This window comes from Loxodonta africana, chromosome 5 (assembly GCF_030014295.1).
Source record: "Loxodonta africana isolate mLoxAfr1 chromosome 5, mLoxAfr1.hap2, whole genome shotgun sequence".
NCBI classification, from domain to species: Eukaryota; Metazoa; Chordata; class Mammalia; order Proboscidea; family Elephantidae; genus Loxodonta; species Loxodonta africana.
The window spans coordinates 108,127,755-108,146,877 of record NC_087346.1 but is presented as its reverse complement, the minus strand read 5'-3'; the positions used below and the strand labels follow the sequence as shown (position 1 = coordinate 108,146,877).

At 38.9% G+C, this 19,123-nt stretch overlaps 1 protein-coding gene across 4 annotated transcripts in view; it reads right to left on the bottom strand.

Moving 5' to 3' along the window:
* The window catches only part of TEC (tec protein tyrosine kinase), a 144,278-nt gene that overhangs the window by 102,540 nt on the left and 22,615 nt on the right, over positions 1 to 19,123 (bottom strand). The gene's annotated exons all lie outside the window — the stretch shown is intronic.

Genomic DNA, 19,123 nt, shown 5'->3' with positions numbered 1-19,123 from the left:
CTCAGTAAGAACTGTAACATTCCAACTTACCTACAAATTCAACTTGACACAGTTAGGAACTACTCTAGGTCGTAGTAACCCGGGGACTGCTGTATTTCAATTCAAAAATACCTAAAATGGGTAGCTATTACATAAGAACGAATTTTATCATGCTTCTTTCTGCAATGTAAACTTTCAGCTTAAGATCCAATTTCCTTTTGTAAAAGGGGAATTAAGCAGCAGAAATACAAACAAAAGAAAAAAATGCTAAAATGATTTCAATCAGAATAAAGGGTACATTGCCATTTAACATCATGCATTGGAGCTATACCAGGGTTAGGTAACATTTTAGCTGTCAGAAGAACGTAACATGGAAGTCTTCTGTTTTCCTTATCTATTAAACAAAAGTATCTTGTGATAACCTGTATTTTATTAAAGTCCTAAAGTATTTCTCCTTTCTGCTGTTGATCTGAGTAGCCTCCAAAGTTCTGCTGACCTACTGAGGCTGAACATGATAAGAATCTAAGCACCGGAGGTATCTAGTAAAACTCTTTTCATTCAGTACCAACAATTCCTAAAGAAAAGACCTCTTGTGACAAAAGGCAAAGGTTACAGAGGCCAGCTGATTTAGCTCATCTCTGCTGATGATGGACCACACCTCCACCCCACCCCATCACATATGGTAGGTGATTATGGCCTAGAACTGAGAGGCAGGTACAACTGGAAATAATGTTGAGTGGTACTGCACTGAGGATAGTTGTTTCTTATTGTTCATATAATACAGGGATATGCACTGATTAAAAATGTATTCCCTCAAGACAGGTTTGAGTCTCACATTGCAGGTATGCCTTGCAGTCTTTGGCTTTGACTGGGGTGGGGGGCTCCCCTCTGGCAAAAAGGAAGGGGGTGGGGGGGGATTAAAGAGAATAATTAGGTGGAAAGTACTGGCAATCTACTTCTGAAAATCATCCAATGAAAATCCTACGGATCACAATGGTCTGATCCGCAACCAATCATGGGGATGGCGCAAAACAAGGCAGCTTTTCAACCCATTGTGCATGAATGGGGTCACCAGGAGTCTGGGCCCAACTCAACAGCAGCTAACGACAACAAAGATAACAATGGATAGAGAAAGAAGTTTTAGCAAAGAAACCTTGTGCGATACCTCTAAGAATCTGACAAATATATTTAGTATATAGGAGATTTATAGTTAAATGGTTTTAGAGAGAAGCAAAAGTGTCATAACACAAAAATATTCATTAATAAACTGAGCACTTAGTCCCCGATCAAATATCCTTCCACATTACTAGGTCTGCTTCTTTGCTGGTCATTCTCTCTCATTGAATGAGGGATGCAACGGCCAACAATACAACTGCAAATGAAAGATCAAACCTTCAAAAGATGAGGGTGTTCAAGAAGCCTACGAGAGTGATATTGAAGAATTGCTCCAATCACTCTCAATGCCACTGACAAAGGAGAATCTTGCAGTTCATTAATTTGTAAAAGACAGAACAAAGTAGAAGCTTCAAAGCAGAATGATTCTCAATAAATATATTAAGAGGCACACTTCTCTTTGTCTCTCTTCCCCCTCCCAAGTCCATTCCCCCCTTCTTCCTGAGCATATGGATACCAAGCTACAGATGACATTTCCCATCCTCCTTTGCAGTTAGGTATGGCTAAGGTAAGACCAAAAGGATAAAGGCAGAAGTGATATGTGCTTCTTCTGAGCCATCTTCAACTTAAAGACAAGCTACTTTCTCTGGATTTAGGGCATTTCCACCTTCCCATTAACTGGAAAGTGCACATGGCAGAGACCCAGCTTCTGTTATGTATACAAGGCATCACTCTAGGGAGTTGGGGAGGAACAAGATGGAATCCGGTCCTTGAATGATTTCATGGAGCAGAGCTGCCCAACCAACTTAAACCAGCTAACCTGCTCTTGAAGAGAGAAATACACTTCTGTCTTATTTTAGAAACCACATGTAATAGTTTCTTTGTTATTTTTTTGTTGTTATAGTGGCTTAATCTTTATTTTACCTAACAGAGACATCCTTGCAAAAACTGATAAAGCTTTCTAATGCTTTTGAAAAAATGACCCTCTTTAGAATTGTGCTGATAAATTCAAATATAAAGTGACGGAAGTCAAATTTTTTATCACGCACTTTTGTCAGAAATATTATGTCATAAAACAATTAAAACTTGATTGATTCTCTGTTCTAAGAATTGGAACACTGTTGGAATTATAGCCTAAATGGTGCTAAATATGAGATAATATGAACATTTTCATATTATTTTTACAATACAGTCTGAATCATACCAGTTTTTATTCTTTTACTATTCGCTATAAAGTTTGGGTACCCAATTTAAGTAGATTCACTTTCAACTGGCAATTTTCTGGTACCAATTCTCCTCAGAGAAAGGAATTTGTCATATAAAACAAATACTTCTCTTTCTGGTTTTTCGTATTTCAAAGAGAAATAATAACAAGTGAAAACACATGTAAATAACAAGTTTCTCAAGCGGGTAAAGTCATTTTCAGCACGCTTTACTAGGAGAAGACGTGAAAATAAAGAAAAGCAATTCAGAAATTATATACTAAATAATCAAATACCAGTAGGTGTTCTTTAGTTACAGTATTCTAAATTACTTTAAAAAAAATTCACCTATATCTACATATTCTTTTTCTTGTTTTTAGTGTAAGAATAAAGAATCCAAGTCATTATTGCATTCAATTTTAACAGAATATTTCTTTCGCAAAAAAAAATCAAAAAACATAAAAAAAGATAGAGGTGAAATAGGATCCTATAGATTTAAAGTCTTAAGAAGCATCCCAACCAATTGAAATGTACGAGATAGTTGTGGCAATCTACATACTAACTGGATATTAACGAATTAAGGTTTACTGGTACGAGTTGTTTGATAATATTAAGGTTCAATGATATTATGATAGTACGTTGTGTTTTTGTTTTGGTGTGATAATGGTATTGTGATTGTATTTTTAAGAGTTCTTATCTTTTAGAGATAAATACTGAAATATTTACAGATAAAATGTCTGTGATCTGCTTCATAATCTGGTTGGGTGTACATGGGAGAATAAACACAATAAAATTATTTATGAGTTGATAACTGCTGAAGCTGAGTGATGGATACAAGGGGGTTTATTATACTGTCCTATTTTTGTATATGTTTGAAATGTCCCACAATAAGAAGTTTTTTAAGTGTGTTTAAGGAAAAACAAGGTTTCCCATGACCTTGTCATCCAATACTTTGGACTTGGTAAGAAAGAGAAGAGAAAAAGGTGAAAGGGGGATGAGAAGGGAGGGAGGGAATAAAAGAACCAAAGCAGACAAATCATGGTAGAAAAAGGTGGGTGGGCTCTCCTTCCTCAAGAACCATTATTACCCTACGTCATCACCAACTCTCTTCCAATGCACAAGTGTTCTGTGAATCAGCTGAGCCTCATGATAATGTACTGGGACACTTCCTTTTCTCCTACAAAGAGGGGTATGTTGCTCCTAGCAGCCCAAAATAAAACCACAGTCTAATGCAGCATATGTCTTTGTTATGTCTTCCCTCTATTTCCCTTCCTCTCCCCCTGCTCAAATTTCAGGAAAGCAGCCGTTCATTTTTTAAGTCTACAGCACGATAAAAGGAAAATTCGGTACAGACTAATAAGGTACCAAAGCTCAGTGGGCAGTCAAGCAAAGTGGATATAGCCAAATTGCAGCCTTTTTTTTAAAATAAAATAATCATTAGAAAAATCACCAAAGGTCAATGTCACAAAGAAGCTATAAAGACACAAGAACAAGAAGGGAAATTTGACCAGGGAAATACTTTACTCTTACTTCTAAGGCTTATGGGGTTTTAGTTAACAAAGAATTTCTAAAACTGAAATGTCAGCTATTATATACCTGATCTCTCAGAGAAAAAAAATAATAAACTGATAAAAATACTACTTCCACAGGAAACATTTTCATATATCACTGTAACAAATAGTAATTGTAGCCAATCAGTTGCTACCAAGTTGATTCCAACTCAGGGCGATCCCATGCGTATCAGAGTAGAACTGTGCTCCATAGGATTTTCAGTGGCTAGATTTTCTAAGTAGATCTTCAGGCCTTTCTTCTGAGGTGCCTTTAGATGGAATCAAACTGCCAGCCTTTCAGTTAGCAGCCAAGTACATTCTCTGTGCCACCCAGGGACTCTAGAAATTGTAAACTATACTCAGAAAATGTGATGGATACAAGCCATGATCTAACTACTGTTTGGAAATGTCCAGTGTCCTTTTCTGAATATCTCACCTCTGATGAAGCAAATTGGTAATGTGTTTTGCCTATTCTTTGCTCTACTCATCACTGTCATTACCTAGCCCATTTTGGTGTATAATGTTACTGTTTTTAAAAAGAGCTGCATTAGTAAAGTATGTCTGCTCTGAACACTGTGCTCTTTTAAGGAATTGTCTATGTGAGATCAAATTGACAATGGCAATTCAAAAGATTGGTTGGAAGCTGGGGGCAGTGAGTTTAAGACAATGGTGATGGAGTAATGTGGAAAAAGATAGTGAGTATGGTAGCACAACCTGAAGAATGTACCCAATGTCACTGAATTGTACATGTAGAAATTGTTGGAATGGTGTATCTTTGGCTGTGTATACATTCACCAAAATTAAAAATTTAGAAAATAAAAAGCTGCAAATTCATTGACACTCCTCCCAGCTCAGGGTCTATGTTCCCTCTTCTTGAATTTGAGTGGGCTTTTGACTCCTTCAACCAATAAAGTACAGTGGAAGTCAAACTATGTGATCTCCGAAACTAGATCATAAAAGAGCGTGTAGTTCCACCTGGTTTTTCTGGACCGCTTGTTTTTTGGATGCAGCCCTTGGGTGGTGCAAACAGTTAACTCCTGGGCTACTAACCAAAAAGTTGGCAGTTCAAACCCATCCAGAGGCACCTCAGAGAAAGGCCTGGCAAGCTACTTCTAAAAGATCACAGCCATGAAAACCCTATGGAATGCAGTTCTACTCTGCACACATTGGATCGCCATGAGTCAGAATCGACTCAATGGCAACTGGTGTGGTTTTGGTGGCTCTTTGGAAACTCCTTAGAATCCAGTCACCATACTGAGAGAAGCCCATGCCAAATGGAGAAGCCACGTACAGGTGTCCTAGTTCAGAGTCCCAGCTAAGCCCAGCTTTCACATCATCTTAGCCTACCTAGGCATCCAATGTGTGTGAGTGAGCTTTCAGATGATTTCAGCCCCCAGTCATTCAGTCACCCCCAGCTATTCAAGTTTCCCAGATGAGACTCCAGCACTGTGGAACAAAGACAAGGCATTCCCACTGAGTCCTGTCTGATTCCTGACCTGCAGAATCCATGATCATAATTAAATGGTTGTTGTTGTTATAAGCCTTTAAGTTTAGGGTGGTTTGTTACACAGCAATAGATAACTGGCACATATGCTGTACTCCATCATTCTTGTCTACCCTATTCTCATGTCATTCATCTCTAATCCCTGTCAACGTTCCTCTCTCCCTCAAATTTTTCTCTTCATTCATCTATCTTTGCATCGCTTTCAGTTCATAAGCCAATTTGTCTACAGGAATTCATGTAATCATTTATTCTGACATTTATTGTAGAACTATGATGTAGGAGGAACTATGCATAAGGCACTGAGGTAGTAATAAAGACGAGCAAAATATGATTCTTGCTCTAGAAAGGCATGGGAAAGAGTGACCTAAATATGCTAAGGGTTATAAAAATGGTGGGTTAAATGTTTTGTAGTCATTAATATCCCCTCTTGTTGTTGTTAGGTGCCGTCGAGTTGCTTCCAACTCATAGCAACCCTACGCACAACAGAACAAAATGCTGCCGGGTCTTATGCCAGCCTCACAATCTTTGCCACTGTGTTAATCCATCTCATTGCGCGTCTTCCTCTCTTTTGCTGGCCCTCTACTTTACCAAGCATGATGTCCTCTCCATCCTCACTTCTAAGGAGCATTCCAGCTGTACTTCTTCCAAGACAGATTTGTTTGTTCTTCTAGTAGTCCATGATATGTCCAACATTCTTTGTCAACACAGTCACCCTTGTTCAAAGTATTGGGGACCTCAGTGAGGAAGTGACATTTGAACAGAATCTTGATAGAGATATACAACACATGAATGAAAGTAGATGTTAATGTTTTGACCTTTATGACCACTTCCTCATATAATCCGTATGGAAAAAAAATTAACTTGTTCAATTTTAATCAGAAGAGTAAACAGATGAGTCTCTGGAAATAAAAGTAAAATATGGCCATGTGCTGACTATGTCCTTTTTGAATTTTATACTAGTTTTCCATCATGAGTTTTAATTTTGGATATTTTATTAGCTTAGGAAAGAAGTTAAACAGAAAAGCAAAAGCCTTAGTTATAGAATGATGCTTTTTTAATTATACATATTTTCACTGTATTCTAAGTACCTGGCTGAAGTTAAAATAAATTTCAGTTAGACTAATTTTTCTATTTGGCTTCATTTATAGAATCAAAAGCACATTCTCATGGGAAAAAAATTCATTCAGTACACACAGTACTAACTTCTAGAATGAAACAAGGTAAATGATGTTGGGATCCAGGTCATTCAGGGGGTCAAAAAACTACGGAATAGTGTCATAAACCTTCCAGAATATTTGAAAGGTTTGAACAGAAATCTAGTATTTTACAGAACTTTCCCTTCGCCATCACCCTACCACTCTTTACTCTCTTCTCTAAAACAAATAAATTTTTTTCACTCATAGACATGCCCTGAACACAGTCCAAGATCCTCAAGCTAGATGGTTCTCCTTTTGAGATGACAGCTGAGCACTAAATCTCAGTATCTTGCTTTGTTAATACAGTCTGAAAATGCCATGATTTACGGAATCGTGTTCTATAAAACGAATCAATGTCCATTTTTTCCAATGCTCTACATCTGAAATTTTGCAAATTAAGTGTATTTAATTTACATTGACAGCCATAACAGAATAAAATAGTTAATACATGTACATGTTAACATATGTACAAAACCAAATCAATTGCCATCGAGAAGACTCCAACTCGTGGCAACCCAACGTGTGTCAGAGGATAACTGGGCTCCACGGTATTTTCAATGGTGGATGTTTTGGGAGTAGATTGCCCCGCCTTTCGTTTCGTCTGGGCAGACTCAAGCCTCCAACTTTTTGATTAGCAGACAGCATGTTAACCATTTTCACAACAGTATGAACATACTAAAAAACCACTGAAATATATTTTGTAACATGGCTAAAAACTGTGAATTTTATGTTACGTGAATTTTATCTTAAAAGAAATTTTTTACCCCCCGACACCCTTTCAGCTCAGTAGTGAGGTCATTCCTGAGGTTCACCCTTCAGCCAAAGACTGAAGAGGCCCATGGAACAAAACAAGACTCAAGGGATGCACCAGCCCTGGGGCAGGGACTGGAAGGCAGGAGGGAAAGGAAAGCTGGTAATAGGGAACCCAGGGTTGAGAAGGGAGAGTGTTGACATGTTGTGGGGTTGTTAACCAATGTCATAAAACAATCTGTGTACTGTTTAATGAGAAACTAGTTTGTTCTGTAAATCTTCATTTAAAATACAATAAAAATTTTTTTTTAAATGTACAACATATAAACAACATACAGATGAAAATTAAAACAAAAGTAAAAGTCACAAATCAAAGACAGGAAGTAAACAGAGTATAGCCAAAGTTTATATGGCAAGTGGTTCTAAAGTCAGCACATATATCAAAAACAGAATTTATTCAAAATTAGCCTTGACTATCCCACAGACATTTATTCGATCTGTATGCTGAACAAAAAACCCAAGAAGTTGGACTACATGAAGAACGTAGCATCAGGATTGGAGGAAGACTCATTAAAAACCTCCATTATGCAGATGACACAACCTTGCTTGCTGAAAATGAAGAGGACTTGAAGCACTTACTGACGAAGGTCAAAGACCACAGCCTTCAGTATGGATTACACCTGGACATAAAGAAAACAAAACTCCTCACAACTGGACCAATAAGGAACATCATGATAAATGGTGAAGAAAATGAAGCTGTCAAGGATGTCATTTTACTTGGATCAATAATCAATGTTCATGGAAACAGTAGCCAAGAAACCAAACAACATATTGCATTGGGCAAATCTGCTGCAAAAGACTTCTTTAAAGTGCTTAAAAAAAAAAAGCAAAAATGTGACTTTAATGACTAAGGGACCTGACCTAAGCCATGGTCTTTTCAATCACTTCATATAGATGCAAAAACTAGAAAATGAAAAAGGAAGACAAAAAAAGAATCGGTAAATTCGAATGGTGGTTTTTTTTGTTTGTTTTTTCTTTTTTATTGTGCTTTAGTGAAACTTAACAGAGCAAATTAGTTTCTCATTCAACAATTTATACATAAATTCTTTTGTGACATTAGTTACAATCCCTGCAATATGACAACGCTCTCCTCTTCTACACCCCAATTCCCCGTTTCCTTCCATTCAGTATTCCTGTCCCTTCTTGCTTTCTCATCATTGCTTTTGGGCAGGTATTGCCCTTTTGGTCTCATATACATGATTGTACTTCAATTGTGGTTTTGGCCAAGAATATTGAATATACCATGGACTGCCAGAAGAACAAACAAATCAACTAGAATGCTCCTTAGAAGTGAGGATGGTTAAGACTTTGTGCTGTTTACTTTGGACACGTCATCAGGAAAGACTAATTGCTGGCAAGAGGCATCGTGTTTCGTAAAGCAGAGGGTTGGCAAAAATGAGGGAAACCCTGCATAAGATGGATTGACACGGTGGTGCAACAATGGGCTCAAACATACCAAAGATTGTGAGGATGGAGCAGGAACAAAAATGTTCTGTTCTGTTGTACATAAGGTCTCCGTGAGTTGGAGCTGACCTGAGGGCAACTAACAACAACAAGAAATTCCACAGAAGACATGAGCCACACTGGAGACTGACACTGTCTCTGGGGAAGTGCAGCCCAGCATCAGAGGAAACATCCAGCAGCAATGGAAGTGTATCAGTTAGCTTTTGATGAGAGAAAAAAGAAAACGTGCTCTATAGTTAGTAGCTTAAAACAAAAAAAAAACTATATCATTTCTCATGAGTCTGTAGGTTGATTGGGAAGTTCTTCTGGTCTGTGTGGGCCTAGATAAGGCTGTATGGTCTAAGATGGCCTCACTCATGTTTTCGGCACTAGTAGGCTACAGTCTATAGCACTTCAGTTCCTTTCCATGTGGCCTCTCTCCAGCAGGACAGCTTAGACTTATTCATATAGCTCCCAAGGCTCAAAGAGCAGCAACAGAGAGCAAGCCCCAATACACAACCCACTTCATATCTCTGAACGCTTTACATTTGCTATTGTCTTACTGGCCAAAGCAAGCCACATGGCCAAGCCCAGAGCCACCATGGAAGGAGCCACCCATGACTTGGATGTGTGAAGGGGAATTATGAGGCCATTTAGAAAAGAATCTAGCACAGAGAAAAAGATTTGGGTTTTTTTAGTTTGGCATTAGATAAAGTAGTTTGGCTTGGGCTTAGGGGCCAGTTTGTATCAAAAAACACTTATTTCTAAATACTAAAATCACATTCAGCACAGTGAGATGCTCACAAAATGCATTTGCAAATGAAGACAGGCAAAGAGGGCAACAAGTTCACCACACCCAGTGCACACACCCACTGGGGAATATATTCATCAAGCAGAATGGTGCACAGAATCACACCCCCTCCTTAAGTTATATCTTCTCTCTCTCTCTTTTTTTTTTTTCTTTGCTGACCCATAGAGCTAAATTTTAATTCACATATGCTACAACCTACTATTCAGTTTGTCATACTGTGGGGGCTTGCATGTTGCTGTGATGCTGGAAGCTATGCCACCAGTATTCAGATAACAGCAGGGTCACCAATGGTGGACAGGTTTCACCTGAGCTTCCAGGCTAAGACAGACTAGGAAGAAAGACCCGGCAGTCCACTTCTGAAAAGAATTAGCCAGTGAAAACCTTACGAATAGCAGAAGAACATTGTCTGACATAGTGCTGGAAGATGAGCCCCCCAGGTTGGATGGCACTCAAAAGACAACTGGGGAAGAGCTGCCTCCTCAAAGTAGAATTGACCTTAGTGACAGGGATGGAGTCAAGCTTTCAGGACCCTCATTTGTTGATGTTGCACAACTCAAGATGAGAAGAAACAGCTGCAAATATCCATTAATAATCAGAACCTGGAATGTATGAAGTATGAATCTAGGAAAATTGGAAATCGTCAAAAATGAAATGGAACGCATAAACATCAATATCCTAGGCATTAGTGAGCTGAAATGGACTGGTATCGGCCATTTTGAATCAGAAAATCATATGCTACTAGGCCAGGAATGACAACTTGAAGAGGAATGGCATTGAATTCATCGTCTAAAAGAACATTTCAAGATCTATCCTGAAGTACAACACTGTCAGTGATAGGATAATATCCATATGCCTACAAGGAAGACCGGTTTGTACAACTATTATTCAAATTTACACACCAACCACTAAGGCCAAAGGTGAAGAAATTGAAGATTTTTACCAGCTTCTGCAGCCTGAAATTGATCGAACATGAAATCAGGATGCATTGATAATAACTGGTGATTGGAATGTGAAATAAGGTTCGGTAGCTGGAAAATATGGCCTTGGTAATAGAAATGATGCCAGAGATGGCGTGATAGAATTCTGCAAGACCAATGACTTATTCATTGCAAATAACATTTTTCACCAACATAAACAGCGACTATACACGCGGACCTCGCCAGGTGAACACATAGGCGTCAAATTGACACATCTGTGGAAAGAGAGAGGAAACCCTGGTGGTGTAGTGGTTAAGTGCTATGGCTGCTAACCAAAAGGTCGGCAGTTTGAATCTGCTAGGTGCTCCTTAGAAACTCGATGGGGCAGTTCCACTCTGTCCTATAGGGTCACTATGAGTCAGAATCGACTCGACGGCACTGAGTTTGGTTTTGGTTTGGTGGAAAGAGACGATGGAAAAGCTCAATATCATCAGTCAGAACAAGGCCAGGGGCCGACTGTGGAACAGACCATCAATTGCTCAGAGGCAAGTTCAAGTTGAAACTGAAAAAAATTAGAACAAGTCCATGAGAGCCAACGTATGACCTTAAATATATCCCACCTGAACTTAGAGACCATCTCAAGAATACATTTGACGCGCTGAACACTAATGACCAAAGACCAGATGAGTTATAGAATGACATCAGAAACATCATACATGAAGAAAGCAAGAGGTTATTAAAAAGACAAGAAAGAAAAGACCAAAATGGATATCAGGCGAAACTCTGAAACTTGCTCTTGAACATCGAGCAGTTAAAGCAAAAGGAAAAAACAATGAGGTAAAAAAACTGAACAGAAGATTTCAAAGAGCACCTCGATAAGACAAAGTAAAGTATTAAAATAACATGTGCAAAGAGCTGGAGATAGTAAACCAAAAGAAAAAAACACGTTCAGTGTTTCTCAAGCTAAAAGAACTGAAGAAAAAACTCAAGCCTCAAGTGGCAATAGTGAAGGATTCCATGGGGAAAATATTAAGTGATGCAGGAAGCATCAAAAGAATATGGAAGGGACAGGGTCATTATACCAAAAAGAATTGGTCGACATTCAACCATTTCAAGAGGTAGCATAAGATCAGGAACCAATGGTACTGAAGGAAGAAGTTCAAGCTGCACTGAAGGCATTGGTGAAAAACAAGGCTCTGGGAATTGACAAAATATCAATTGAGATGTTTCAACAAACAGGTGCAGAGCTAGAAGTGCTCACTCATCTATGCCAAGAAATTTGAAAGACAGCTACCTGGTCAACCCACTGGAAAAGATCCATATTTATATCTAGGCCCAAGAAAGGTGATCCAACCAAATGCGAAAATTTTCGAACAATATCATTAATATCACATGCAAGCAAAATTTTGCTGAAGATTGTCCAAAAGCGGCTACAGCAGTATATCAACAGGAAACTGCCAAAAATTCACAACAGATTCAGAAGAGGATGTGGAACCAGGGATATCACTGCTGATATCAAATGGATTGGCTGAAAGCAGAGAATACCAGAAGGATGTTTACCTATGTTTTATTGACCTTGTAAGGGCATTTGACTGTGTGAATCATAACAAATTATGGATACCATTGGGAAGAATGGGAATTCCAGAACACTTAATTGTGCTCATGAGGAACCTGTACATAGATCAAGAGGCAGTTGTTCAGACAGAACAAGGGGATACTGATTGGTTTAAAATCAGGAAAAGTGTGCGTCAGGGTTGTATCCTTTCACCATACTTAGTCAACTTTTACGCTGGGCAAATAATCCAAGAAGCTGGACTATATGAAGAAGAACAGGGCATCAGGATTGGAGGAAGACTCATTAACAACTTACGTTATGCAGCTGACACAACCTTCCTTGCTGGAAGTGAAGAGGACTTGAAGCACTTATTGATGAAGATCAAAGATCACACCCTTCAGTATGGATTACACCTCAACATAAAGAAATCAAAAAATCCTCACAACTGGACCAATAAGCAACACCATGATAATGGAGAAAAGATTGAGGTTGTCAAGGACTTCATTTTACTTGGATCCATAATCAACACCCACAGAAGCAGCAGTCAAGAAATCAAAAGGCACATTGCAGTGGGTAAATCTGCTACAAAGAACCTCTTTAAAATGTTGAAAAGCAAAGATACTACCTTGAAGACTAAGGTGCTCCTGACCCAAGCCATGGTATTTTCTATCATATCATATGCATGCGAAAGCTGAACGATGAATAAGGAAGGCCGAAGAAGAATTGACACCCTTGAATTATGGTGTTGGCAAAGAATATTGAATATACCATAGACTGCCAAAAGAATAAATAAATCTGACTTGGAAGAAGTACAACCAGAATGCTCCTTAGAAGCAAGGATGGCAAAACTGCATCTCACATACTTTGGACATGTTGTCAGGAGGGATCAGTCCCTGGAGAAGGACATCATGCTTGGTAAACTACTTGGTCAGCAGAAAAGAGGAAGACCCTCAAAGGGATGGATTGACACAGTGGCTGCAACAATGGGTTCAAGCATAACAATGATTGTGAGCATGGCACAGGACCAGGCAGTGTTTTGCTCTGTGGTACACAGGGTCACTATGAGTCGAAACCAACACAGCAGCACCTAACAACAACAACAACTCAACCTACTATACAATGATGGAGTCCCTGGTTAGTGCAAACAGTTAAGAGCCCAGCTTGCTAACCCAAAGGTTAGAAGCTCGAGTCCACTCAGAGGAGCCTCAAAAGAAAGAACTGTTAATCTACCTCCGAAAAAGCCACCACTGAAAACCCTATAGAGCAAAGTTCTACTCTGATACACACACGAGATCATCATGATTCAGAATCACCTCCGTGACAACTGGCACTATATACTGATAACCAGAACTCTAGACATCTGTTGTAATTGTGCATTAAATTTGGAGCTTCTCAAAACCTAGGGAACAAAGAATAAAAATAATGTCACACAGAATAGTAATTTTTTATGATACAATGCACACCAATTTATCAAAAGAAAAACTTTCCCTGTTATTAAATTCCAAGGAGAAACCAGTTTATGGGATCATAAAAAGTGAGAGATACTACACAATATCTTCAGTAGAAGTTTGGACAGAAATTACAGAAACATTCCTCAGTTGGCTATTTCTTATATTAACACCTGAAAAATGGAATATCCACTAAATAAAGCCTTGGTAAAGGCATTTCTATGCGGGCTGAGTAAGATAGGTTACTTCCTGGTTAACACAAGAAATAGAATAAAATATTGAAGATTAGACAGGTAATAGGATCCTAGGTCTGTATCTGTTAAAAAAAAAATTATCTCAGACTCACTTTTGGCAAAAGTTGAACGAAATTCAGTATAAGATTTAACTCTCCATTATACTAAGTAGCGTATCTGCTGTAAAAGAAAAGAAAGCCTACCTTCTTGATGGGCTAAGTATTTTAAGATGTACTCTTCTGAATGACCCAATACAACAGAAAACACCTGTAGTCCTAAAGACCTATGGCTTCACACTGGAATCATGACGTTTTGAGACTCCAAATGCATCTAATTTAAGCCCTGTCTCTTATTTCATGTTTCTTGTAAAATTGAGCTTATATTCCTCAGATTGCTATATATAAGAATCACTAAGACACCGGCAGGTGTCCTTTTCAGTATTATTTCTGCCAAATCAGAAAGCGCTAAAAGGCAGAAAGTGTGGTTCTCAATTCACTATGTGAATTACACAAGTAGATAGCTCATATTCTAAATTAGTGAAATAGCAAAGCAGATTCAAGGCAACAAAAATCCTCCATGGCTGTTAAGATCCTCTAAGAGTGGGTAGAGCATTTCTTTACACTACTATCCTCAGCCACTACACACACAGTACCCACCCCAAGGAGGGCTGATGAAGCTGGATGCTTCAGTGATACCAAATGTACAATCCCTAGGTGGTGCAACTGTTAATGCACTTAGCTGCTAACCAAAAGGTTAGATGTTCAAGTCCATCCAGAGGCTCCTTGAAAAAAAGGCCTCGTCATCTACTTCTGAAAATTTACCCATTAAAAATTTATGGAGCATAGCTACTCTGACATACATGGGTTCATCATGAGTTGGAGTCAACTCAATGGTAACTGTTTGTTTTTTTACCTGTACTTACCCAAAATTCATTTTAAATTACCATTTTTTTGATAAATTATATTACACTTGATATTGAAGATAAACTGGCTTAAAAGGCATAAAAAGCAAACCTCTATCACTCAGATGGAATTCCAGAATGTTTGCCTTGTCTAGGATCTACCAAATAACATTAGCCAATCACCTTAGAGTCTTCTAATTTGTGTATAAATAACAATGCCTGCATAGCTGGCTGCAACTGGTTTTTTATATTGATCAGAACATCAAGCCCTACTGGTGTAACGACCTGGACAAGAAAGTGCCACATTGATTGATTCACATTCCCTTCTTAGCTCTGCTCAGGATCTACCCAGTTTACTACCTGTATCAAAATCTAAGAACTGAATTTACCAATGTCACCATCATCAGAGGAGAGACAGCATTATACCAAAAAGGTTTCTCCTCTACAGTACTAGCTGTGTGAGCCTAACTCACAGGCACTCAACCATCCCAGTGTGACAAAAGAACTCAAACACTTCCCTACTTTGACTGATGACTAAAATGTTCCAATAGTGAATATACCATTTCATTCCAAAATTAGAAATAAAATATAGAATGCAAATACCCCTGAAGAAGCTAGCACACTGGCCAAAGTTCATTTTAAGGTCTTGATCCCAATCTCTCTTTCCATCTCAAACATTTCTGGCCTGAAGTTATCTCCTCTCTATGTGCACCTGATCTTTCTCTACTGGATCAATCCATTTGGCACAGTAGCATCATTTATGTTCACAAAAGAAGTCATTACTTTGACCCACATTCCCTATTAATTACCACGTTATTTCTCTGAGTCCCCATAAAGCAAAAACTCTTGAAAAAAGAGATGATATCACTATCTCTAACTCTCACCTCATGTGCTTTCCTAAAACTGCTCCAGTTAGGCTTCTGTCTCCATCATTCCACTTAAGACTGTGTTTGTCAAGGTAACCAAGGACCTCTGTGTAGCCCAACCCAGTGGTCACTTCTCAGTTCTCATCTTAGTTCTCCTCTCAAGAGTGTTCAACACAGTTGACCATTGTCTCCTTGAAATGCTTTATTTCTCATGATTCTCTGTGACACCGAAGTTTCCTGAACTCCTTAGACTCTGCCCCTTCTCATTCTTCTGGGCTACCTTCTATTTTTCTGCTTTACCTCTAAACACTCGTATGCTTGCTTTTCTACTTCATCTACAGATTGTCTTCACAGATGGCCTCATCCAGTTCCATGACTTGAAATAGCACCCATATGTTGATAACTCCAAAGCGTACATCTCAAACCCTGAGATGTACACCTCAAGAACCTCAGATTTATATACCTAACTGCCAACCTGACATCTATATTTGAACGTTTAACAAGTATTTCAAATATAATGTGGATAAAACAGAACCCTAAAAATACTCCCCCCTAATACTTTTTTTTTTTTTTTAATACTTACTCTTTCCCTGGTCTTTGTCATCTAGTAAGTGGCCTCACCATCTCCCTAGCTACTCAGCCAAAAATCTAGAAGTTATCTTTGTTTCCTCTCCCTTACACCTCAAGTCTAACCCATCTGGATGTTCTTTGGGCTGTACTTCCAGAAATTTTTTCTGAATTTATTCAAGTCTCACCTTTACTCTTCTCCCATGAGTGCAATAGATTGCACTATGGCCCCAATTTTTCACAGCTCCCTGTATCTTTTTGGAGCCCCAGTCGCACAGCAGTTAAGAACTCAGCTGCTAACCAAAAGTTTGGCAGTTCAAATTCAACAGCCACTCCTTAGAAACCCTATGGGGCAGTTCTACTCTGTCCCATAGGGTCTCTATGAGTCGGAATCTACAGCAACGGGTTTTGGTTTGTATCTTCTCATACCTCCTTGTATTCTTGCCCTTTGGTAATGTCCTCCCACTCTAACTCTAGATATACCCATGTGACTTTCTTTGATCAACAGGATAGAAAACTTGACACAAGCTAAAGCTTGAAGATGTGCTTGCTTGCTTCTGCTTCCTCTCTTGCTTCTTTGTAGTCTCCATGAGAACATAACTAGGTCAGTCTGAGAATAAACCCAGCCTAGACTACCAGCCCTATGTCAGTTTGTCATACTGTGTGGCTTGTATGTTGCTATGATGCTGGAAACTATGTCACCAGTATTTCAAATACCAGTAGTGCCATCCATGGTGCCCAGGTTTCAGCAGAACTTCCAGAGTAAGATAGAGTAGGAAGAAAGGCCTGATAATCTAACTCTGAAAATTAGCCAGTGAAGACCCTCTATATCATAACAGAATACTGTCCAATACAGTGTTGAAAGATGGGTTCCCTAGGTTGGAAGTTACTAAAAATACACAGTGGCCACAACAATGGACTTGAACATACCAACGACTGTAAAGATGGCACAGGGCCAGGCAATGCTTCTCTCTGTTGTACATGGGTCATCACAAATCAGAGTCAACTGGATGGCAACTAACAACAACAACAACAAGCCTGCTAGAGGAAAGAGACATACATATGGAAGAGAGCAGAGTTGTCCCAGGCATCCAAGTTGAGGCCATCCTAGACCAGCCAACAGATAGCTGTCCCATCAAATACATTAGGGAATCCAGCCAAATTCACAGAGCTGCCTACCTGACCCACAGCTGATGGCAGACACATAAACAAGCCCAGCAGAGCTCAGCCAAACCTGGACCAGATTAGCAGAACTACTCAGCCATTTCATAGACTCATGAGCAAAAATAAATCCTTATTGTCATATGCCACTGAGTTTATGGGAATGTTTGTTACATGGCATTACTGTCACAATAAATAACTAATATAGCCACCATCATCTCTAGTCAGTACTACTGCAATAGCCTCCTAATGGGTCTCCCTACTTCTTTTCTTATCTCCTTATAATCCTTCCTTTACTCATCAGTCGACATGATCTGATAAAAACCTAAATGAGTTCATGTCCTCAGCCCTGCTTAAACGTATAACGGCATTTCAATGCACTTAGACTTTTTTTTTTTTTTTAGACTCCTTACCTGGAATACCGCCTACTTCTCCAGCCTCATCTATTACCACTCTCCACCTTGCCCACTATGATTCAACTGTATCAGCCTTTCTGTTCTTCAAACAAAACAAACTCATGGCTGGGGTCTTTGCACAGTGTCCTCTCTGCCTGGAAGACCATTCCACCTGCTTTCTGTATAGTTGGCTCCATCCTGTAACTCAAATTTCAATTTAAAGTCACCTTCCCAAAGAGGTCTTCTCTCAGCCACATAATCTAAATAGATACCATATTTTAATTCTTTGCATGGTACTTATCACTGATTGCTGGTTCATTGTCCACTCTTCCCACTGACTGTAAGTTCCACAAGAACGGGAATTTTGTCTGTCTATTCACTGCTGGATTACCAGCTCCTAAAACAGTTCCTTCACATAGGTATTCATTAAATATTTATGAATGCTGCCTGACTTATGGAATACATGGATGAATCAGATCTTTTCTCAGTTATCTAGTGCTATTATAACAGAAATACCACAAGTAGGTGGCTTTAACAAACAGAAATTTATTCTTTCACAGCTTAGAAGGCGAGAAGGATGCCAGCTCCAGGGCAAGCCTTTTTCTCTCTGTTTGCTCTGGGAGAAGATCCTTGCCATCAATCTTTCTCTGGTCTAGGTGCTTCTCAGTGTAGGGACCCCGAGTCCAAAGGACGCACTCTGCTCCTGGCTCTTCTTGCTTTGTGGTAATGAGGTCTCCTCTCTGCTTGCTTCTCTCTTTTATATCTCAAAAGAGATTGACTCAAGATACAGCTTAATCCTGTATATTGTGTCCTGCCTCATGAACATAACTGCCTCTCATCCTGCCTCATTAACATCATAGAGGTTAGGATTTATAACACATAGGAAAATTACATAGGGTCACAAAAAGGACCCCATAATACTGAGAATCATGGCATAGTCAAGTTGACACACATTTTTGGAGGAAAAAATTCAATCCATAACAGATCCTTTCTGAGATCAGGTTTTAATAAAGAAGGAGCTAGCAAGCTGAAACAGGAAGGGAAAAAATGCAAACTGATCTGAAAGAAAACTCTGGAAAGAAAGAAAACATGTCACCTGGTATAGCAGAAAAGCTAAGAATTTGAATTCTATAAACAACCTAGGATGGAACTTCAGCCCTGCTCTTTAGTAGCTGTGTAAATATGGACATGCTACTCACCTCTCTGAGCTTCAGTTTCCTCCTCTATAAAATGGGCTAAGAGTTCCTACCTCCCAGAGTTGTTGTAAGAATTAAATGAGAAAATATATATAAAGCACTTAGCACAGTACCTGGATCATAATAATTACTAATTAAACATTAGTGATGACAATGATGGTGATGATGATAGTGATGATACCTGAAGTCAGTCTTACTATTATAGATTAAATTGGCATAATCCCTAGAATCTCACTCCACCTGTTGAGTTTACCTATTTTTATTTTTTAATTTTCA